At 39.0% G+C, this 24645-nt stretch overlaps 1 long non-coding RNA gene across 1 annotated transcript; it reads left to right on the top strand.

Moving 5' to 3' along the window:
* Window positions 1–18096: 18096 nt before the first annotated feature.
* Window positions 18097–19087, top strand: LOC122000678. Its single transcript, XR_006117202.1, has 4 exons — window positions 18097–18499; window positions 18576–18629; window positions 18706–18810; window positions 18901–19087. It is a non-coding gene; the product is annotated as an uncharacterized LOC122000678 (long non-coding RNA).
* Window positions 19088–24645: the final 5558 nt, after the last annotated feature.

Here is a 24645-nt window from a genome sequence, read left to right as displayed (position 1 = left end):
GGTGACCGGGACCGTCGACATCATATGCATTGATGCATTTATTTCTTGTGATTGTGTTTCTGCATTTATTTGCTGCATTTGGATGCATATGTTTGACATGCATACAGGATTAAGGCACTTTCGGTTTGACGACCCTTTTGTTTGGATAGGAGTTCCTGGTGAGTACTGACTTCCTTAGTTACCTTCGGTTTGCATCTTTCCTAGATATATGATTAGAAGTCTGTATTCCATGTTTATTCATTAGATATATCTTACTAGGCATGTCTATTGGTATTCTGCGAGTTGTTGAACTCACCCCGTGGACTCTATATTTTCGTGTACCGAGTTATTTATGGTGTCGCTTGGAGCATCATCTGCTGGTCCCCACGCACATCGAGAAGACTTATCGGTTTCACGTATGTTTTGTTTGTTTTATGTATCAGTTTGTTTAGCTCTGTACTCTGGTTTTATTTTTGGAGTGTTGACGTTGTTATGTGGTATTTCGTATTTATGTTATTGGTTGTGTAAGTCTAGCCGGCTAGCAGTTTTTTTTGTGTTTTGGTTTTGGTACAGCCGAGTGGGCTGCTTTATTGTTAACTGCGTGGTTGTGTCAGCCAGAGGCTGAATTTGATATTAATTGCGTGGTGTTTGTTTTCTTTTATTGTTATTATTCCAGCCGCATGTGGCTGAGGTATATAGTGCTTGTAGAAAAGTTTCAGATTGTCCGCCGTACAGGGGAGATGTTGCCGAAATTTCTTCGGACAGAGACTCCTCCGGGGCGTGACATTATCTAATTACCTAATATCCAAGGGCTTTAACCAAGGACAAATAGATCAGAGCTTATTTGTAAAAACCTTAGAAAAAGACATTTTTATAGCCCAAATATATGTTGACGATATAATTTTCGGTTCAACAAATTCCAAACTTTTAAAAGAATTTAGATATCTCCACAATGGCATGATATTGTCCACTTTGGGCCTAAGCCCTCATGGTTTTGCTCTTGGGTTCTACCCAAAAGGCCTCATGTCAAATGGAGATATCTTTCTCTTATAAACCCATAATCTTTCCCATGTGTTTTCAATGTGGGACTATGTTTGCAACCCCAGCAATCCCACCTCAAACAAAGGACCACAGGCTTCCCATGTCCGATCCTCGACCCACCAGGTCTTCCTGCCCCTCGGTCCACTCAACCTACTAGGACTTCCTTGCCTAGCCGCAACTAGGACTTCTTGCCTGGTCCTCTTAATCCGAACAAACGAACCCCCACTTTATTTATTTGAGGTCAATATTGTACCCACATGGCTCAATCAGATCATAGCTCTTGTGCACAGTCGGCGGTTAAAACTTCTGGCAGTCCGGGCTCTGATACCAATTGTAGGATCGAAAAGAATTTAGATATCTCCATAATAGCATGATATTGTCCACTTTGGGCTTAGGCCCTCATGGTTTTGCTCTTGGGCTCTACACAAAAGGCCTCGTGTCAATGGAGATATCTTTTCTCTTATAAACCCATGATCTTTCCCATGTGTTTTCAATATGGGACTATGTTTGCAACCTTGCAACCCCAACACTTTGTATGAATTCCAAACACAAGAGGCATTAGATTCTAGTTTTTCGAATTTGTAATTCGAGTTGTGTTTTTTTTTGTTTTTCGAATTTGTGATTCGATTGTTCTTTTCGGTTAAACCTAATGTTATTTTCGGAAATTAAATATTGAATTTCTATTAAAGGCTTTGTCGAGGCAGTGGTGGATGATCCCATACCCAAGAAGGCCTAGTGTCTCGCCATGTTTGACCTGGGAGCCGATTTTAGAAATAAATATTTAATTAACTTTATAACATAGGTTGATTTGGATCAATAGTGTTAAGTTTCACTTTCAATCCAAATCTAAACCATTAAGAACAGATAAGTTAAATTTGGAATCAATAATGTTAAGTTTCGTTTGTGATTCCTAATTTAATTTCTAAAGAACACAAAAGGTTGTTTAGGAAAGGTTCGACACTTGTATAAAATTTTTATACAGTGGAACCGGTACGATCTTCCTAGGACCAACCAACAAATGCGATCATCTCATTCATTCTTCCTGTATGCACTATGCCAACGCCTTGACATTGACATTGCATTTCACATATTCCACAATGTCATTCATGCGTCCAGTCTTGTCATTAGGTTTTAGGTTCACATGCCATATTGTCACATTCTGACATACATATTCTCATCCATAGGGGTAGATATTGTTGGAACCTTGTGGTAGTTTTGATGTGATCAACCAAATTAAAGTTATATCCTGTTATATTTGAACCTTGTGTCTAAGTGTGCAGGAGCTTAGGAATACAAGAAGTTGAGAAAAAGACACAGCTAGCGAGAAGGATGACATAGGAAGGGAGTCGACGGGCTCGGTGCATCTGAGGGACGAGGTGCTGCAAAAGAGTACACCGGTGGATGAGAAGAACGTGCGCAATGCTCCAAGGGACGAGAAGCTAGACCGAAAGTCTGCTCGAGGAGAAGACTAGGAAATGGGTTCGGCTGAGTCCTATCCTGAATGGCCATGATCACCTAGGCAATTGGAGCAACATAAGAGCAAAAGGTGGCTGTAAGTGCTGCTGGAGGCGCCTTCAAAGGGAGTTGAAGGCACCTTCGCACCTTCACTGTGGAAGGCGCCTTCCATGGATGGAAGGCGCCTTCGATGAACAGTACGAAGGTGCCGTCCAACCCTATGGAAGACGCCTTCAACCAGGCTGATATTGCCATTGCTAAAGGATAAAGCTTTATCCTTTGGCGCCTCGCTGGAGGCACCTTCCAACCTGTTGGAGGCACCTTTCAGCCACGGATAACTTTTCCAAGGGCTATAAAAAGACCCCTGGACCTTGGAAATAGAAATCAACTCTTGTAATCATTTCCTAATAACTGCCTGAGCTTTTCAACTATTGTAAGAGGTTTCTCCGCCTTCAACCAAGGAGATTTTTATTGCGCTTTCACTTGCCTTGGATTAACAACCATCTAGGTTATAACCAAGTAAACCTTGTGCCTCTTCTTTCTAGTCATTATTTTAATTTATCATTATTGTTGCTTTTAATTAGAGTTGAAAGAACGGTAAAGGTGTTTGGTTTACTTTTTGATAGATAAACTCAACCCCCTCTTGCTTGCCCTAACTGGTCCAATAAGTGGTATCATAGCCCAATCACCTCAGAAGGACTCTCCGCCGACTGAAGCACCGAAACGATGGCTGGACCGACAATTTACCCACCAAAGTTCGAGGGATAATTTGCATCTTGGAAGAAACGCATGGAGGTATTTTTTAAAACTGATTTTGAATTATTGTTAAAATTAAAATATGGATTTGTAGCACCAAAAGAAAAAGAGGAATATCAATGGACCAAAAAGGAGCAAGCAGATTTCGTCAAAAATGGACAAGCTGAATTCCATCTACTCAGCATGCTACCTCTGCAAGAAGTCAACAGAATCGACACCTACGAATCATCAAAGGAACTTTGGGAGAAGTTCTAGAACTATACGAAGATACGTTCGAAGCTAAACTCGCAAAACGGGACCTACTCCGGAACCAAATAAGCAATCTCCCAATGGAAGAAGGCGAATCGGTTGCTCAACTACACAGAAGAATTAAGGAGCTAATTACTAGCTTAACGAACCTCAGTGAAACAGTAACTAATCGGGACACGCTAAGGTATGCTTTAAATGCGTTCTCGAGAACACCAGAATGGACATCTATTGTAGACTCCTACTATATCTCCAAAGATCTCGAGGTGAGTACTTTAGAAAATCTTTTCTCCACTTTTGAATTATACGAATCTCGGTGTTTAAAAATTTGTACAAATTAGAAAAAGAAAGTATTGATTTAAAAATACAATTAGCTAATGCATGCCCTCTAGAATTATATGATAATCTAAAATTTAAAAATGAAAAATTGAAAAATGACCATGCATGCTTGAATTTGAATAATTGTCAAAAATAAAAAATTAGAAATCATAATAGGATAAACTGGTATTTACGATTTCATAGGGGACAAATTAGAAAGATCCCCAGAAGTTATATACCTCAAAAATTTCTAATTAATCCAATAGATAGGAACCTATATTAGGTTCCAAAGTCATGCTTAGACTAAAATTTTTTAAAATAGGGTTAAAACATCAGTAAGGAAATTAAATATTATTTTCTTTAAAAGGCTTTGTCTAAAAAAGTAGTTGTTATTCCAATATCCAAAAATGTATAGTGCCTCGCCATTGGCTGTAATCCAATTAGTGAATTTAATGTTTAATTGACTAACTGTTAAACGATTTACTGTTATTTAACAAGTTTTTTTTAAAAGGATTAGTCGAGTTTTTAGAATTGACAAAATATTTTCTTTAAAACTCTATCTTGTCGAATACAAAGTATGACTTTATTGAATTTTTTTTAAGTCCCCTAAAAGTTATTTCAAACTTTCTAACTTTTTATGTTATCTTCCTATTTTTTTATGTGATCAAAGGGGGAGGAATTGGTACAAGTTTAGGGGGAGATTTTAAAATTTTGAATTTTGTAAATTTTAAATTTTGTAAATTTTGAATTTTGCAACATTATAAAATTTTGAATTTTGCAACATTATACTTAATGTTCCTAACATATTATTATTACAATTTCTTTACAATACTTTTATTGCATTATTTTTACCCTAACTTGAACCTGGGTTGATGCACATCAAAAAGGGGGAAATTGTTGGAACCCCGTGGTAGTTTTGATGTGATCAATCAGGTTAAAGTTAGGTCTTGTTATGTTTGAACCTTGTGTCTAAGTGTGCAGGAGCTTAGGAATACAAGAAATTGAGCAGAAGACGCAGCTAGCGAGAATGATGACACGGGAAGGGAGCCGACGAACTCGGTGCATCTGAGGAATGAGGTGCTGTGGCAGAGTACACCTGTGGGCGAGAAGGACATGCGCGACGTTTCAAGGGATGAGAAGTCGGAGCGGAAGCCTGCTTGAGGAGAAGACCGAGAAATGGGTTCGTGTGAGCCGTATCCCGAATGGCCACGATCACCCAGGTGATCGGAGTAACAAAAGAGCAAAAGGTGGTTGTAAGTGTTGCTGGAGATGCCTTTAAAGGGAGTTGAAGGCGCCTCTGTACACCTCCGCACCTTCACTGTGGAAGGCACCTTCCATGATTGGAAGGCGCCTTTGATGAGCAGTATGAAGGCGCCTTCCAGCCCTATGGAAGGCGCCTTTGACCAGGCTGATATTGCCGTTGCTAAAGGATAAAACTTTATCCTTTGGTGCCTCACTGGAGGCACCTTCTAGCCTATTGGAGGCACATTCCAGCCACGGATAACTTTTTCCAGGGGCTATAAAAAGACCCCTAGACCTAGGAAATAGAAATCAACTTTTGTAATCATTTCCTAGCAACTGTCAGAGCTTTTCAACCAGTGTAAGAGGCTTCTCTGCCTTCAACGAAGGAGATTTTTATTGCGCTTTCACTTGCCTTGGATTAACAACCATCTAGGTTGTAACTAAGTAAACCTTGTACCTCTTCTTTCTAGTCATTATTTTAATTTATCATTATTGTTGCTTTTAATTAGAGTTGAAATAATAGGAAAGGTGTTTATTTTACTTTTTGATAGATAAACTCAACCCCCTCTTGCCGGCCCTAACTGGTACAATAGATATGACACAGGGTACGAACACTCCCCTTAGCATATATGATTAGATTGGTCAGTGTTAGTTTGCATTAATGCATATAGACATTACTGCTCAGGGGAGGACTAGCTTGGAGAGTGAGACCACATCCAGATATACTAGGCGGGGATGAGGATGAGTTTCCGCCCATTATTCCCAATGAGGGAGAAGAGTTGCTAGCCTTTATGATCGAGGAGCTTTATGGACGCCCTATGACTTCTACCCAACCCTTGACCTCGCTATTTGTCGAGGACCGACTGGCTCGACTCGAGGAGTCCTCCGTACAACTTTGACAGTCAGTCTCGGATGAATTTAGAGCCATTCAGGGAGAGATGACTACCGACTTCTCTTCTCTCCGGGAGGAGATGACCACTGGCATCTAGAAGATCCTACGGACTGTACGAGCACCTAAGCAACCTCCACCACCTCTAGCTGATGATGATCAGCTTTAACTTTATTCATTATACAGTGCATGTTTTGGATTCTGTGAATGTTTGGACATATATTGTTTGCCACTATTTACCTCTGTTGCTTGATCGATCTAGGAATGTATTTCATAGAATATGACTACTACTCTTCAAATAATTTCCTAAAATAGTTTGTAAATTCTAGAAAAATTTCTTACTTGTATTTTTTTTAAAATTCTCATTTTCTTAGACTTTCAAAATTGGTGTTAGCCTTAGTCTAGGTCAAATCCATAGAAAATATGATCCTATAGATCTAGAACTTGAGCATCTCACAAACACACTAGGTCTCCCTTGATTAAGATGTTTATATCAGTGCATCAACACAAGCCTGGGCGTGAAATACCAAATATTACAATGATCAAGTTAAGTAATCCATTTTTTAGTCAAACACTAACTAGATGCACTTACTTAACTCGACTAACCAAGTGAATACTACTATATTCTGGTAGTTAGTTAGTAACTAATGGTTAGATATTTAAGGACGATTTTCTAGAAGGATATTGTTTTTAAAACATACCAGGTCCAGGGGGAGGTAATTTGAAACCAACTTGTAAAACTTTCTTTTATCCATTATGAAAAGTTTTTTTTAACACTTTTTGAATAGTTAAAGTGTTTTGAAAGCTGTTTTGCAAAAATATTTCTAAGTTAAAAATTCTCAACATTTCAAAAATACTTCTAAACTAAAAATTCTTATTTAAAGTATTTTTGAAAATAGATTTCAAATTCTTGTTAAAATACTTGAAACTCCTTACCATAACTTTTGAGAATTATGCTATGCCTTTACAATAAATTTTTGAGAAATAATTTATAAACTCTTGAAAATTTTGTTTTGCAAAATCCTGCTTTATAAAATTGAAAATATTTTGAAAGCTACTTTGAAAATTATTTGCGAAAGTTAGTTTTATAAAATGGTTTTGCAAATAAAATTGGTTACATTTACTCCTTCCCCCGATAATCCTGAGGGTGCGTTTAGTTCAAGTTATCATGTATAACCTTGGTTATGTGATTATCAAGTAATCGCATAACCAAGGTTATGGGGAATAAAACATAACCAAATGTTGTTTGGTTCAGCCTAGGTAATGCAACAAAAACTTGTTTGTTTGAAGATTTTAATGAATAACCTAATTTAATATTTTACTATATTACTCTTAGTTACAAAACCGACCATATATATCTTTTAAACTCTACGTTTTTTTTATTTTTTATTTTTCACATTTTATCTTTATTTTTATGTGTTTTTTTATTTTTTTTAATTTCTTTTCATTTTTTTTATTTTTTAAATTTTTTAAAGTTTTTTTATTGTTTTTTATTTTTTAAAGTTTTTTTATTTTTAAATTTTTTTTATTTTTAAATTGTTTTATGTTTTTATTATTTTTTATGTTTTTTAATTTTTTTAATTTTTTTTCTATTTTTCTAATTTTTTGTGGTTTTTTATTTTTCCCCATTTTTTTATTTTTTTATTTTTTTTACATTTTTTCTATTTTTTAAAATTTTTTAATGTTTTTTTAATTTTTAAAAGTTTTTTATTTTATTTTATATATTTTATATTTTTTTCTTTACATTTTTCTTTTTTATCACATTTTTCTTTTATTCGAGGGTATTTTGGATAAAAAATTTTTGTTAACCCCGGAATCAAGAAAAACCTTAATTTTCTGAGGTTTTCTGATTTCAGGTTGCATGCCCCTTTTGCTGACGTGTCGGGCATGGAATATTACTCGGGAATCATCAATTATCTAAACCAAATAGGATTTTTGTTGATAACCTTGGATGGATAACCAAGGTTATCAAAGATAACCTCCAACCAAACGCACCTTGAAAGTTTTTTGTTACAAAAATATTATTACTTTCCCTAATTACTTTACTTAGCATATTTTGCATCTGTTGATTCATTCTTCTACTCATGTTTTTTGATGAATGTCAAAGGGGAGGGTTAGAATTTAAGTTAGAAAAATCACAATAACTTAACTCTAAATGATCCAGAGAACAAAACTAACTAACTTAACTCAAAATGATCAAGAGAACAAAATTAATATTGCTTCTCTTAAAATCATTTTTGTGTTTAATTAACATATATTTTTTCTAACTTAACCCAGGTTGTCATTGCATCTAAAAGAGGGAGATTGTTGGTGCAATTTGCACTAACGATCTAACTCAGGTTTTGATGAATGACAAAATAAGTTAAGTTAGGTGCTATCGTGATCTAATGAATTTACCGAGTATGCAGGTTTCAGGATGTTTGATTCCCGATTGGCAGTCAAGATGTTCGATTCTCTATTAGTGAAGCTCGGATGTATGATTCCGGTAAGTCAGGATGTACGATTCCCGATTGGAGAAGACCAGATATACAATTCTGGCAAGTCGGGATGTGCGATTTCTGATTGGAGAAGACTAGATGTGCGATTCTGGTAAGTCAAGATGTATGATTCCGGATGGGTGAAGACCGGATGTTCGATTCCGGTAAGTCGAGATGTGCGATTCTCAATGGATGAAGACCGGATGTGCGATTTTGGTAGGTCAGGAGATGTTCGATTCCTGAAGTCTAGATGTGTGATTCCAGAAGTAACTCTACACTTGGTAAGTAGAGGTAAGTTACTAGAGGAGAGTGACAAAGTGAGGACGCTTCCCCGTTCGAAGGGACAGTAGGCGTCGGTTCGATTTACGTCCATTTTGGACACCTAAATTGAGACCTTGACTAGATCCTGGTCTCAGGGAGAGAATCTAATTACTACTCTTTAGTATTACTGTTCTAACATTTATCTTGAAGGTTTATTGGACTAACATATTTTGCAGGGTAAGAAAAGCACAAAAGGCTTAGGGTACTGTTCACCCGAGACGCCTTCCAAGAGATGGAAGGCACCTTCAAGCATTTGAAGGTGCCTTCACACTATTCATAGAAGGTGCCTTCTGTTAGAGTGTATACTGAAAGCCTAAGCTTTTGTAAACATTTATTTTGAATAAAGAATCACATTTGGTCAAATTATCTATAATTTTTTGTAGTTGTTCAATTAATTTATATTGTAGATAACATAGTATGTGGTGTCACATACAGAAGATAATGTTATCAGTACCTTATAAATTATAAACAGTAGCTCACGACTAAAATGGAAAGGAACAAACCATTGGAAGGTCGTAGTGTAATTAGGTATTAGTTTATCTTAACTATATAATTACACTAGTACACTTAGAGTGTATTGAGTAGGACCATCAGAGGTCGTTTCTTTTATACTGATTTTATAAAGGAACAAAGATCTCAGTTATTATGGAAGTGTGTGCTTTTAATCCTAATATAATAACAAGCACATATATTTGATATTTATTTCTTTAATTTATCAATGAGTGAGATTTAGTTCGATAAATCAATAAGCCCGATAAGATGGGAAATGATATCACTTATAGTGTGTGTTGTTGATTATAAAAGGAAACTATGTCTGTAACGACCCAATTTTCCCTATCTTGAGTTCTAAATATCCATAAAAATATTTGGAAATACTTTTAAAATATTCTAGAGATTTTTAGGAATTTTTAGAGTATTTTTACGTAATTTTTGGAGGCCGTTTAGTGTGTTTACAAAAAAAAGAAGTTTTGACAAAAAAAATCGTTGAAGGTGAGACTCGAACCCATGACCTCGGGTCGGACCCGACCTAACCAGACACGGCCAACCAACTGAGCTGCGCTCGTTTTGTTAACCAGATATGTAGAGATAGATATTTATAGTGTAATTATAATGGGAATCATTTTTTTTAAAAAGGATCGAAATTTTCCTCGAAACCCTATTTGTTCTTTCCCTTCTCCTCCGCGACGGCGCTGTTCTTCGAGCGATTCTTCTCGGGCAGAAAGGGGCGACGGCGTTAGGTCTTTTCTCCGGCGCCGACGAAGACTTCTTCCGGCCGGTCTTCACCCGTGTGTGGTCACCGCGACGAAGGGAGCTTGGGAACTCAAGGGAGCCGTCGAGATCCTCAAGCTTCACCCAAAACCCTAGAATTTGCTCCTCTCCGGTTGTAAGTCCAAGAACAGCGAGGTGAGTTGCTACTCACCTGCAGTAGGATAGCTTCGAGATTTTCGTTCCTTGTTTTCTGTTTTGCTGTGCTAATTTGCTGTCCTAAGGGTGCTGGGCCGAATTTACCATGTTAGGGCAATAGGTTTCGGTTTTCTATGCTAGGGTTTCCCTTTGGAGTAAGTTTGGAGTGTTGTTGCACAGAATTATAAGCTAGGGTTTTCCCTTTCATTCCTTACCTTCTGTAGCATACATATTAAGTATGCTAATTTATGGATTAAGTAAGTGGAGTGTTATGCTCTTATTGGTTTCTACCGTGGCACTAAATAGGGAATTGGACTATGGTTCCGGGTTGTTTTGAAGTAACTTGAAGAATTTTGTTGCTTTATGTTGTGAACATGTTTGCAAAGATTTTAGTTACAACAGTACCTTCTGGTTGGTTTGTGCCGGGGAACATAACAAGAAGAACAAGCATGTTTTGGGTCCATATTAGCTATAGACCTTTTATTGAATTGTTAGAGCATGAAATGCTGTAGATTTATAGCTCTTGTTGGATTTTCTCCTTGCTGCAATGAAAAGAACAGCTTTGGAATTAAGCATATCAATCTTAGACTTCTTTGTTACCTTAATTAGCATCTCAGCCTTAGCATACTAGTTTTATTTGCATTTCTGCAAGCATGAACAACTCTGTTTAGAGCTTAGAACAGTTTCTCTTTAATCGCATATTCGCAAGCAAGAACAATTTTATTTTGGGCCTAGAACAACCTTTCTTTATTTGCATTTCTGTTTGTGTAGCAATAGATGTACATGAATAGATTTTCTAGTTTTAAGTTGCATTCTTTTGCCCTATTTTACAGCATGTTTAGGAAGCTTAAAGTTGCTTTCTTTTGCTCTATTTTATAGCATGATTAGTAAGTTCAGATTTGCTTTCCTTTGCTTTGTTTTATAACATGCTTAGAGAGTTCAGATCTGCTTCCCTTATGTTATTTTTATATAGCATGCTTGGTTGGTTGTAATCCTACACTTGTTAGATATATCTACGGGATTCTAATAAGCTCTAATCAAGGAGTATGAGAAGTATGAGTAAAGAAAAGAAAGAAAAAGGCCAAGGTCTTAAGTAAATCCCAAAGTCAAGACTTTAGGGATTTTGGCACACAAGATGCTATTAAAATGCCAAGACATTTAAAGAAGAAGTAATTTAAAATAATAAGTATTTTACTTTTAAGAAGAGGCTAGTACCCGACTTCCAAGGTTGTCGTTAAACAAATCCAGGTGTCCAATTCCAAGGTCTTGGCCCTGGACTAGAAGTATCTTGTCGTTTAGGGATTCGCTACCCCAACCTATTAGGGAACGCGCATAAGATGGTACTATGCCTGGGCCCAAGAGAAGTTGATTATTATTTTCAAGTATTAAAGTATAAATTTTAAACAAGTGAAATAAAAGAATAAGTTTAGAGTAAATGAAGTAAGTTTCACTTTGTTTTAAAGATCAGCAAGTTTAGCTTTCTTTTATGCTAGCAGCTTTTACATGTTCAGTTTCTTACATGTTATTTATTTGCTAGTTGATGAGCATGTTTAGCTTTATATGTTAGCTTTTCAGTTAGTATGATTCCTTTGTTATTTATGAGCATGAGTAGCTTTATATGTTAGTATTCAGTTTTAGCATGTTTTTATTTATATTCATGCATATCGAGTTTTTGTGAGTTAGATAGCGCTCACTAAGCTTTATGCTTATAGACTGCACTTCCTCCTACTGCAGATAAAAGATAAAGGAAAAGGATAAGAAGGAAGGCGACAACGAGATGCTGTGACGGTGTGTGATGCCAGGACTATGGAGAGATCTTGGGACTTAGCTTAGAAAAATTTATTAAGATTGCTTCTGTCGAATTGTTAAAAGAATTTAGAACTTGTATATGCTATTTTCATTGGAGTGTTTTTAACATGCATTGATAGAGTTATTTCTTTCAGTATTTTGATTCTTTTTCATATATATAAACTGCGTGGTTGTCTGATATATGTTCCAGCCGCATGTGGCTGATGTATACAGTGTTTGTATATCAGTTTAAGGTCACCGGTACAGGGGAGATTCTGCCGAAATTTTTCGGTAGGGTTTCCATGTGGTTTTTTAATCACACCGGTTAAGTAGAGTTAGTAGTTAAGTAACGGTCACCCTTAGAGTGTAGTAGTAGTAAGAAGGGTGGTCGTTACAATGTTCTAGTAATCTAGGTTAATAATGTCCCCAAGAGGAGCTCATAAGGATTGTCATGTTAAACCCTGCAGGTGGACTTAGTCCGACATGACGATGAGGTTGAGTGGTACTACTCTTGGACTAAGATATTAATTAAATGAGTTGTCAGTAACTCACTTAATTAGTGGACATTCGACATCTTAAACACAGGGAGACTAACACACTCATAATAAGAAGGAGTCCAAAAATGTAATTTGGGATTGGTGCGGTAGTTCAATAATAGTTGTCTAGTGGAATGAATTATTATTGATAAAATTAAGTTGTGTGTTTGGGGTGAACACGGGATGCTTAATTTTATCGGGAGATCAAAACCAATTCCTCCTCTCGATCCCTATCGTAGCCTCTTAGTTATAGAGTACTATACCCACCTATACCCACCTTCATACCCATGGTGTAGGGGCCGGCCAAGCAAGCTTGAGGATCAAGCTAGGGCCGACCAAACCTTGGTCCATGGGTGGCCGACCCTAGCTTGAACCCAAGCTTAGGTGGTCGGCCCAATTAAATTAGAAAAGAATTTTAATTTTAAAATTTTCTTATGTGAAAGATATAATTTATTGGAGAGATTAAAAATTAAAATATCTCTTTTATAAGTTTCTACAAAAGATTAAAGAAAGAGATTAAATCTCTTTCCTTATTTGTAGACTGGAAAGATATTTTATTTTTCTTCTTTGTAAATTATTCACATGTTAAATAATTAAAATGATAGAAATTTCTTTTTATCAACTATGAAGGGATTTTAAAGGGAAATTTTATTTTTTAAAATTTCTGAAGACAAATAAGGAATTTTAACTGTTGATTGAAAATTGCCATGTTTGCTCTCCATGAGGTGGCCGGCCATGACATGATCTATTAGGAAATTTTATTTAATTTTTTTTAATTAATTCATGTCAAGGAAAGTTAAGGAAATTTTATTGTAATTAAATTTCCTTATTTGCCAAAGCTAAGGATTATAAAAGAAGGGGTTTTGGGTGTCTTCAAGGTGAACAACCTCAATTATTTTTCTCCCTCTTTTCTTCCTTGGTGTGGTCGGCCTCTTCCCTTTCTCTTCTCTCCATCTTTATGGCCGAACCTCTCATCCTCCCTGGAGATCAAGTGGTGGCCGGATTTTAGCTTGGAGAAGAAGGAGAGAAAGCTTGCATCCCTTGGAGCTTGGTTGGTGGAAAAAGATCTTCATCCTTTGGAAGCTTTATGTTGGTGCGGGAAGCATCCGACGATCAAACCTTAGTTTTGATAATGGTAAAGGGATTCAAAGTTAAGTTAGTGTGTGATCTAACATGTTTGAATAAGTGTTTAAGGAAAGTCCTAGCTGCGGTTAGGCAAAGGGAAAATCCTAAGGGGTGGTAACCTTAAGTCCTAGGGGGCGGTAACCCTAGGTGAGGGAAAACCCTAAGGGGCGGAAACCTTAGGTCCTAGGGGGCGGTAACCCTAGGTGGAGGAAAACCCTAAGGGGCGGCAACCTTAGGTCCTAGGGGGTGGTAACCCTAGGTGAAACCTTAGGTCCTAGGGGGTGGTAACCCTAGGTGAAGAAAAACCCTAGGGGGAGGTAACCCTAGGTCCTAGGGGGTGGTAACCCTAGGCGGAAAGTCCAGTCGGTCTGGAGGATCGGACTGGCATTAGGTAATCTCTCCTGAGGGGAGTAGGTGAGGACCCGTTCCCCGTAGAGGGAACAGTAGGCGTCGGGTCGACCTAGGATTTCCGGTTGGAAATCCGAAGTCAGACTCGGACAGTCCGAAGACTGTTGATTATTCTATTGTCATTTTTATCTGTTCTAACATTGTTTTGCAGGGTATGTATTGTTTTGTGAATAACATGTCTTGCAGGGACAAAGGAGCCAGTCAAGCCTCGTCATATAAAAGAGGGTTGAGGTGCGGCTTCAATACAACGATTCAACAAGCTTTCCTTCTGCTGTGTGCTGCTCAAGAAACGACTGTAAAGTCTGTTACATCACCGACGACCTAAAGCTTCAGTTATTATTTTGTTGTCGGTATTATTTCAATTCCGGTTGTACTTATTTCCTTGTACTTATTCACGATATTATAGTTGTTGCTCACGGAGCGATCAAGGATCGCGGGCCTTGAGTAAGTCGCCTTGGGCTCGAACGGTAATTCCACTGTCTCTGTTGTCTCTTTATTCCGCTGCTTATTACTCTATTAGTTTCACGTACGATTTACGGATTTCGAAAAACGAAATAGCCACGAGCGCTATTCACCCCCCCTTTAGCGCTTTTGATCCATCAATTGGTATCAGATCAGGGTCATTTTGAATCGGTGCAACCACCATTCAAAATATTTTTTTTCGTGGTATTTAATTTTTTTCGGAGTCGATTAGAATTTAGCCTCATAGCTATATTCTAATTCTTTTTCGCTCGAATCGGTTTTTCTCGGAATTGGTGCAACACCACCCGAGTTCGTGGTCCATTTTTTTTCTTACCGCACTACTAAGCCAGGACCAAGTCCTGGGACATTTTTTTGTGGTTGTTTTTTCGCTTTAGGTAAAACTGAAATGACCCTTCAAGAAGGCTATAGTACTGCCCGCCCTCCGCTATTCACCGGAGACGACTTCGGGTACTGGAAAGGTCGGATGGAGGCATATCTCCAGACTCACTTTGAAGTCTGGATGATTGTCAAAACCGGATTCGAGCGACCATCTGACAGCGCCGGCAAACCACTACCGTACGAGGACTGGGATACATCTTCGATCAAGAAAGTGGAAGCTAATGCCAAGGTAACCTGCACCCTCCAGTGTGGCCTATCAAAAGAAGAACTCAACCGCGTCGGCCCCTTCAACAGTGCCAAAGAGTTGTGGGAGAAACTAATTGAACTTCACGAAGGGACATCCGACACCAAAGTAAGTAAAAGAGACCTAATTTTTAATAAATTATTTAACATCAAATTGCAGGAAGGTGAAACAGCTGCCCAACTCCATGCCCGGAATCAAGATCTGCTCAATGGGCTTCATGCAATTGGACAGAAGGTCGACAACCGGTGTAAGATACCGCAAAATTTAATAATAAATATTATTGGACGAAAAATCTTATTGGATTTTTCGAGAATTTTTAGAAATTTTTCGGGATTTAAACGGAGTCCGTATGACTTGTTTCGAGGGGATGACATGGTGGGACTAATTGGAGGCCTGTTTAGAATACCCAATTAAGAGGGAGTTGATTAATTTCATTTAATCTAGTTTACCTAAGTATAAACTCTTTACCTAAGTTTAAATTCCGAACCCTTTTTCCTTCTTCCCGATTGTTTTCCCCTTCACGCGCGAGCCATCTTCGTCCCGAGCCTCGCCAACGACCGGCGATGTTGCCCTTCCCCCCTTGGCGTCGCCAGCAAAGAGCACACCGGAGATTCGAGGAAAGTAACCGATTCTTTCTCTCTTTCCTTCTCTCTCGATCTTCCTCTCGTGCGCGCAGACGACCCGACACACACGACGCCGACAGTGACGATTTCTTCTCCGGCGATAGCTTCCTCGTCGAGTTGCCTGAAGGAGTGTCCCTGGATCTCGACGTTACTTGTCATCTCTGGCTGAGCGATTGCATATTCGGTGGTTTCTTGCTCACAACCGGTTGTTGTTCGGCTTCTAGGGCACGGTGGAGTTAGGGCACAGCAGGGGGAGGGGGAGTTGATTCGCGTCCCTCTCGGCGGATCGAGCTCTCTCAGTCCTCCTTCTCTATATGTTCGCTGGGGTGTGACCTGCAACTCCACACCTGCTGGATCGGATCAGACAACACCATTTTGAGGCAATCAATCGAGGTAGGCAAGCTTCAAAGATTTTGCCTAATTGGTTTCCTTTGTGATGATCTTCTTGTTCTAGATAAGAGGGAGGATCAAATCAGTGTATTCTAGACATTTCCTGTTGCCGGAGATCACTGCAATCCTGCCTTTTGTGTCGATCCTAGCTTACTGTCACAGCTTAATGCTGCTGTGAACCACCGTGGTGAGTGAAGGTAAGGGTGGGGATGAAGTATTGGGTTTAATCTTAATTGAGAATGTATTGTTTGTGGATTTAGTATTGGATTTATGCTAGGTGTTGCTTTTGGGCATCTGTTTGTGCTGGACCAGCTGTAAATGGGTGGAGAAGCTCTATTTTTCTCCACAGCAAACTTTGGATTTCTTCATCAAAGGGTGTGGATTTTTGTTTTGGATCAAGGTGAGCAAAGTATGGAGTTTTGATTGCATTTATGTGATAGATGGATGAATTAGAATTAAGATTTAAACCATATTATGTTGGGGATAATGGGATGTTATGGATGATTGGATTTGATTAGTGAATATTGATTTTAGAATATGATCATGATTAAATTGATTAACTCAGGTAGGATTGAAGGGAAGGAAATTATGGATTTGGTTAAACCTAATTGGATTAAGAAATTAGGTTAATCATTTCAATTAGGGTTTCCCTAATTAGATTTGGGAGTTTATTTAGCTATTTGCTATCTATGTAATTAGCTAAGTGTATTAAGTGATCACAGGATTTTGTTTCGAGGCGAGCGTCTCGACGGGGGATTGGTTTATCTGACACAGTCGACAGATAAAGGCGGGTATTTCTTCCTTTGTCTCTATGTAGATTTTCTTTGAGCTTAGTGCATGGTTGTTATCTGATGGATTAGGGTACTTTACCTTATATCATGTTCGGTTGCTGTTTTTCCTGCTTGTTACTTTTGCTTGAGCTTAGAGATGATCTGTTTAATTCATATATAGTCTCCACTCTTGATATCTACTCTGTTGTGATTACACGTGTAGAGTATGTCTTGTAGGGATTGTTGGGTGTTTGTATTATCATGCCGATTGTGTATATGACAGGGATTGTACGTAGGATGGTATGTGTTATAGGAGTCATCATGTTGACCCTACATTTGCATGTTGTATGTACACACGTGTTTGGTCACGTACTTTTGGAGGAGTTGTGTTGATTGTATGTTTATGGTTTGTACACGTGTCCGATGTGTTTATTATTGGAGGATACATGTTGATTGTATTCTCGATGCGTGCGTATCGTCGAGGGATTATTGGAGATTTTGGTTGTTTACTGTGTAGTTGTAGACATGTGTTCTGGGATGTGTGGATTTATCATGATGATTATACTCATGTTAGGGGTACTTAGGCGGATTTAGAGTTGCATGGATGATGGCGGTGTTATCATGATTATATATATATCATGTCATCATTCATTGCAGACTATTGTCTCCCTTGTGGTGAGAGAGTCGTCGGTTGTTTATAGCTGTACTGCTGGAGAGTGGTAGCTAGGAGTGGAGCTAGTCTGTCGTGCTCATTCAGCCGCTGCTCAATCCCTCGACCACTACGGAGTAGTGGATCTTGAGGGTCAGCAGGTCGAGGGTTTGAGTTATGAGTGGTCAGGGACCCTTAGCTATGTAGTTAGATAACTACTTAGCTGACCGTCCGCTTCGGGCGCCTATAGCGCTGCATGTACTGGAGGCTAGTACGGTTTGTCACGGACCCAAGCCTCTCGGCCATACAGGGGTCGTGGTGTCTAGAGAGGTGGCGGGGGTGACCATGGAGCATGCATGCACTTTTGCATTTGATGGAAAATGCAATAATAAATATTATTGGATGGAAAATTTTATTGGATTTTTCGGGGATTTTTAGAAATTTTCTGGGAATTTTTCAGAGCTCGTAAGACGGGTTTTGAGGGGATCAATTTCAGGTACAAATAAGGCCTATTTGGGACACCCGTTTAGGTGAGGAAATGTTTATAATTATAAATCATTTTCTTTCCTTTAATTATCTTCCCAAACGCCGTTTCCCCCAAACTCGAAGCCGATCCTTCCTCCTCTCCTTCCTTCCCCGACCTCCCTTCCTTCTCCGATCTCCCTCGCAGACGAGCGACGATCGGCGATTCCTCCTTCCCTTCTCGGTGTCGCCGGCGCAAAGCAACCACCGAAGCTTTAGGAGGGAGCTAGTTGCTGATCCTCCGTCTTCTCCCTCTCGATTTCTCTCTCCCGAACGATCCGACGCGACCCCGACGTCGATGTTTCCTCGACAACCTCGGCCTCACTGCGTCGCCTGAGGATTGTCGTCCGAATCTTGAAGGTGCTGGCGCTGTCCAAGCCTTCCCTGGTGGAGTGATCTCCTTCTCGGCCATTGTTGCGCTCGATTTGGTGGGATCTGATCTAGGGCACAGCGAGGTTCGAATCGCATCGCTCCCAGCCGGTTATTCCCTTGTTCTTCTCTATGATTTGTTCGTTGGAATTTGATCTGCAGCTCCACACTTGCTGGATCAGATCGGAACAACACCATTGGAGGCAATCGATCAAGGTAAGCTTCATTCGGAAATTGTGTGATTTCAAAGATCAGTTTCCTTTTGTGATGCTTGCTCTCTGACCCGGATTAGGAGGAGGCATTGGATTAGCATATTGGTGGATTTTCTTCTATGTCGATCACTACTCTCTTTCCAGCTGCTGTTTAGGTTTTGGCTAAAGGATTGGGGTCTATTAAGGTGAGTAATGTCTCTGTTTGTTAGGGGTTTCAATAATTCTTTGCTGTACAATTGAGTTATAGATTGATCCTTGGAGGAATGGTTGTGTAGGGTTTTTGTAGTTCCTGGACAGTGGGTATCCTTTATAGCTTCTTGGCAGTGAGTTGTAGGGTTGCCGAGCTACTGGAATTGCTGTCATACTTCAAGGTTAGTGCTTTTCTAGTGTTGTACTTGGGTATCCTATTCGTATGATGCTAAATTGGAGTTTCTATGGGTTGTGAGACTTTGTTCTGCTTAGATTTATGAGTAGTGTGATGTAGGATTGATTTTTGATGTTAGTTGTTGATACATAGATTAAATGATGGTGATAAATGGATTAAATGGTTATAATTTGGAATTTGATTATGATAAGTTGATTTGTGATGGTTATTTGGTGAAGGATTTATGTAAATGGATACATGATCATTATTGGTATGTGTTGAATTGATGGAGGTTTGTATTAAGTTGAAATTTGTGGATATGATGATTAGATGATGTAGATTGTTATGTGATCGTTCTTGAGATCATCGGATTGATTGTTGGTTGGATTATCGGATGTGGTGGTTTGGTTAGTTGTTGAGGATTGAAGTGAGGAATTGTGGATTTAGTTAAACTTAATTGGATTAAGGGATTAGGTTAATTATTTCGATTAGGGGTTTCCCTAATTAGATTGGGAAGTTTTATTTAGCTATTTACTACCTGGGTAATTAGCTAAATATATTATGTGATCGCAGGTCTTGGGATCGGACGGCGTGCCCTCGGCGTTGGAGTATTGGACGACGCGATAAAGCCGGTATTTCTTCCTCTCCTGTAGATTTTATTGAGCTTAGTGCATGGTTTTACGAGATGGTTTAGGATGCTTTATCTTATATCGTGTTCGTTTGTTGCTTTGCAATGAAGTGTGACTTGACCTTGTGATGATCTATTTGATTCTTATCCTACACTTTGGATTATCTATACTCTGTGATTACACGTGTAGAGTATGTATGGTAGGGATTACGCCGTTGGTGGTATTCGTATGAGGCTTGTCATCCGTTATGTCGTGTATACTTTCCGCAAAGTGATGATTGGAGTTGTTGATTGTATATACATGGTTTATACCGTGTTTGATGTGTTTTCTTGGAGGATACATGTTGATTGTACCTGGGGTTGTGTGTGTGTGTTGAGGTTATTGGAGATTTTGATTGGGTATGTGTAGTTATATCGTATGTTTGGTGGGATATATGGAGTATCATGATTATACTCATGTTGTGGGACACTTAGGTGGATTTAGAGTGGTGGATGATGGCGGTGTCAATGTCGTGATTTATATATATATCATTTATTGCTCGTTAACACTCATACTATCGTCTCCCTTGTAGTTGAGAGGGTTGTCGGTCTTTTATAGCGGCGTGATGGAGAGTGGTAGTTTGGGTGGAGCTAGTCTGTGCCAACTGGTCTTTCGATTACATCTCGACCGCCTGGAGTAGTGAGTCTTGAGGAGCAGTGTCGGAATAGAGATGTGGTGTCGGGGACCCATATGTGTAGTTATATAACTACTTTGGCCTTTCGGCCGCTTTATAAGCGGTATTTGTCTTGGGAGGCTAGTCGGTTTGTCACCCGGACCTGCCTCGGCCTCTGGTCGTGGTGTACAGAGAGGTGGCGGGGGTGACCGTGGTGCCGTCGCATGTCTTGCATTGATGCGGTCTTTGGAGATATATTTGCATACGTGCCTAGTAGATACTAGTTCGCGTGTGTTTGTGGTATGTTCGTTTGTTTGCGATATGATTGTTGCGTATGGTTGTCGTCTTTGCTCGTGTAACGTGTTTACATGTATTGCGATCGTATTTATATTATCGCTGCCGGGTGTATATATACTGATCGATTATTCTTGATCTTGTACCTTCGCACATGATTTGATTGGGTATGTATTTACCATTATGTATGGTAAGTGGTGGTTTTATCGATTATGATTATGTCGGTTACGCGTCGGTATGTGAATCGTTGATTATGATAGTATGATCGTGTTATTTGTTTCCCTACGTATATACTTTTGATCCATTATTTTGTTTATGGACCGTTATCATTTTATTACATGAGTTACTATACTCCTGCCTGTATCGTTTATGTTTTCGTAGCTTGTAGATGGTTGGTGTCGCTCGGGTATCCATCCTTGGTCTACGTCGCAAGAAATAGAGCCGTCTTATTTTCTTTTGTATATTCTTTTATTATTTTGGCGTTGTATTTGATAGCCATTTGGCTATCTATGGTTTTAGTGTTGTATTTGTGTTTAAGGATCGTCATTTGTATTTATTTGTGTTGTGTGTTGCTTTGCGTTTTTTCAGTGTTTTGATGCAGATGGTGTTATTTTATATATATCTAGTGGTTGTGATTGTTTCATTCCAGTGGTTATTATACAAGTGGTTGTGTATATAAATATTGACAGCGTGGTGATGTATTTTTTGTAGTGATGCTTGATTGGACGGGAGGTCTTTTGGGATTTGTCTGCGAGACTCCCGAAGGTGTGCAGTTTGAGTTATGAGTGGTCGGGGACCCTTGGTATGTAGTTAGATAACTACTTGGCGGCCGATCCGTCCTTGGCGCTATGGCCACGTGTCTTTGGAGGCTAATCGGTTTGTCGCGGACCGAGCCCGGCATCTGAGGTCGTGGTGTCACAGAGAGGTGGCGGGGTGACCGTGGAGCATCGTATGCACTTTTTGATGCGCGGTGCGTCTTTGGAGATATATTTGCATACCTCTAGATACTAGTTCGTGTGTTTGTGGTATATTGCGTTTGTTTGCGATTTGATTGTTGGTGGTTGCCATCGTCTTCGTCGATTTATTTTACGTGTTATATCGTCTTATATTCGCAGTGTCGCGGTTATATACGATCGGTGGGTTCTTGATCTTTGTACCTTGCGTCGATTCTTAGGTATGTCGTTGATTGTAGTTATTGTGGTTTATGGTTATATGTCGGTGATTATATGATGATGTCATTGATTATGATGGTATGATCTGGTATATCCTCTTGGTCTACTTGTGATCTCCATGTTTATTGACATGTATCTTTATGTCTATTACACTGAGTTACTATACTCACCGTATATCATTTAGGTTTCGGTAGATGTTGGAGTGTTGGAGTGTCGTTCCTTAGGGTTCGTCGCGTCAAGAAGCATGTTCGTTTATTATATTCTTTTCTTATTACAGGCATTGTGTTGTGTTTAGCCAGTTGGTATCTTATTCTTTTGGTGTTGTATTTGTGTTTAATTTGAGTGTCAGCATGTTTGTCTTGTGGGCTTTCGTTTTGTTTTTTATTGGTGGTTTTGGTATAGTCGTGGTTTTTTATATATAGCTGCGTGGTTGTGATTGTTCATTCCAGTGTGGGCTATTATATAGCTGTGTATATAAATAATTTGGTAATTTATTATTTGTAGTGATGCGTATTGTCATCAGTACGGGAGACTCACTAGGATTTTTTGGCGAGGGACTCAGATAATTGATTTATCTATCTGTCTGATGCACGATGCTTTTTGTTTTGGATTTTGAGATTTATCGATACGATTTTTGTATGATTGACTTGATTCTATTTTTCGTGTTTTGGGATTTTGTGTTTGATTTTCTTGATGTGACTTTTGGACTTTGGGACGACGTGAGACGACTCGGCATAGGAGGTATGTTTGCGTATTGTTATCATTTACATTGGTGTATGTATTGTTGCGTGATATTAGTACGTGTTAGTACTCTCCGGTTAGTACATTTGTACCGTATTTCATGTGTTGTGTCGATCAACGATCACGGTTGACTCTTTGGAGATCAGTTCTGATCTCGGTTGATTCCTCGTATCGTACTACTAGTAGTCTTGGTGTCATTCTCTTAGTTGATTGAGAGTCAGTCATACATCTCTATTATTATTAGGTGGATAGTGGATGGTATCTGTCGTATGTATTTCGGTTGTATTACTCCGGTTGGTTAGATCAGTTTAGGATTGATTTACCTGATCGACTTGTGCAGTTGTGGATTGATTTATCTTAGTTGGTTTCGTACTCCTGTTATTTTGACTAGTAGAGTATTGATTTACTCATGTTGGTTAGGTTAGTAGATTACCTTCGTTGACTTGGGTAGTGGTGGATTGATTTTACCTTAGTTAGTTTCATCAGTGGATGATTGATTTACTCTTGTTGGATCAGATAGTGTTGATCGATTGATTTTATTGGTCCGACCAGTAGGGGATTGACTTACTCTATTTTTAGAGACGCCTATCTTTGGGATACTCGTGTTGGGTTAGGTATTTTGGGAGACATACTTGAGTACATGACTTGTACAGTCATGGGAGTGACTGACTTGCCGTATACCATTGTCGGCTTGGTTAGCTTGTAGAGGATTGTCATATCCTATTCCATGGGGACTTTGACCATGGATTGTCTGTACCTGATAGGATGACTTAGAAGGTACATTTGGATATGATACCTCCATTAATGCGGGAAAAGTGTAAGGCTACATGCTTAACACTTAGGAGATACATCCATTATTGGGGTGTATGAGTTGGAGAGTACATTTGGATATATGATTCGTACCGACATGAGAGAGTTGAAATTAGCTGCTTAACCTTTACGTGACCCAGTACCACGTGAAGGAAGAAGCAGAGAATGTTTTTGGAGATTAGGTCATCACTTAGCGATTTCCTTGAGGTGTTTGGAGAGAGAGTACCTCTTTACCTTTTGTACATTGCTCGATACTGGAGGTTACTGAACCTCAGATGGAGCAATCACAGTAATAAGGGGTACAAGACAATGGTTAGACGACTCAGCTAACATTGTCTCGATCAGGTGGCTTAAGACCTTGACCACGTGATCATTTTACCAGATCTTGTAGTCTATATCTCATATTAGAGGGTTTGACCTTTTATCGGTATTTGTCGAGGGACATTTATAGATGAAGGTTGTGGAGATATCTTCTGGATGGATAGACTCTTAGTCATGAGGTGGTGTGAATCTTTGGACTTGGGATTGACATCCTTTTACTGTGGATATTTGAGTACCTAAGAGGATGAGATGATGAGATTTGACAGACTTTTTGGATACAGCTAGTTTGTTGGCAATAGGTGTTGAGGGTTGGATGCTTTTCTTTTACTCTATCGTTGTTTAGAGGACTATCTGGTATGATTGATTGATGTTGAGGATGATTGGAGTTGGTGGATATTGGGAGATCAGATGTGGTGATAGGTTGCCTTTTGATGATCTATTGGTGGATATTTGGTTTGATGGTCTACTATTTAGTGTTTGAGGTTGATAGAGACATGAGGAGTAGCACTTGTGTGATATTTATGGATTTAGTGATTTGTAGTTGGTGATTAGATTACAGACTTGTTGTCGATGATCTTAGGGTGGAGTAAGCTTGTGGTACGTACATTATGAGTCCTTGGTGTTACCATTTAGGCATACCGTGCCTAGATGTTTACATGGACTCAGTGTACTTGGTATTTTTAGGGGTTGGATCAGTTTTCATTGTCTTTATTGACGAGGTTGTGATCTATTCCCGATCTGAGGTGGATCACGTACACTAGCTTCGCATAGTTCTAGAGATGTTTCAACGGGAACATCTATATGTGAAGTTAGTAGTACGTATGGTGATTGTCTTTTACGAGTTTTTGGGACACGTTGTGTTTAGTAGAGGATATCAGTGGATCCACAGGAGATAGAGACTGTTATCAGTTGGGAGTAGGCGTAATTTATACGGAGATTCGCTGGATGTTCAAGTGTAGTTGATCTTATTATCTTGTGTGTATTTTAGAACGTTCGATTTCCATCGAGCGAAGTTCAGCAGAAGTCAGTCTGCTATT

This window comes from Zingiber officinale, chromosome 1A, assembly GCF_018446385.1.
Source record: "Zingiber officinale cultivar Zhangliang chromosome 1A, Zo_v1.1, whole genome shotgun sequence".
Lineage (NCBI taxonomy): Eukaryota > Viridiplantae > Streptophyta > Magnoliopsida > Zingiberales > Zingiberaceae > Zingiber > Zingiber officinale.
Note: the sequence above shows the minus strand (reverse complement) of the source record. Positions and strands in the feature narration are given on the sequence as shown.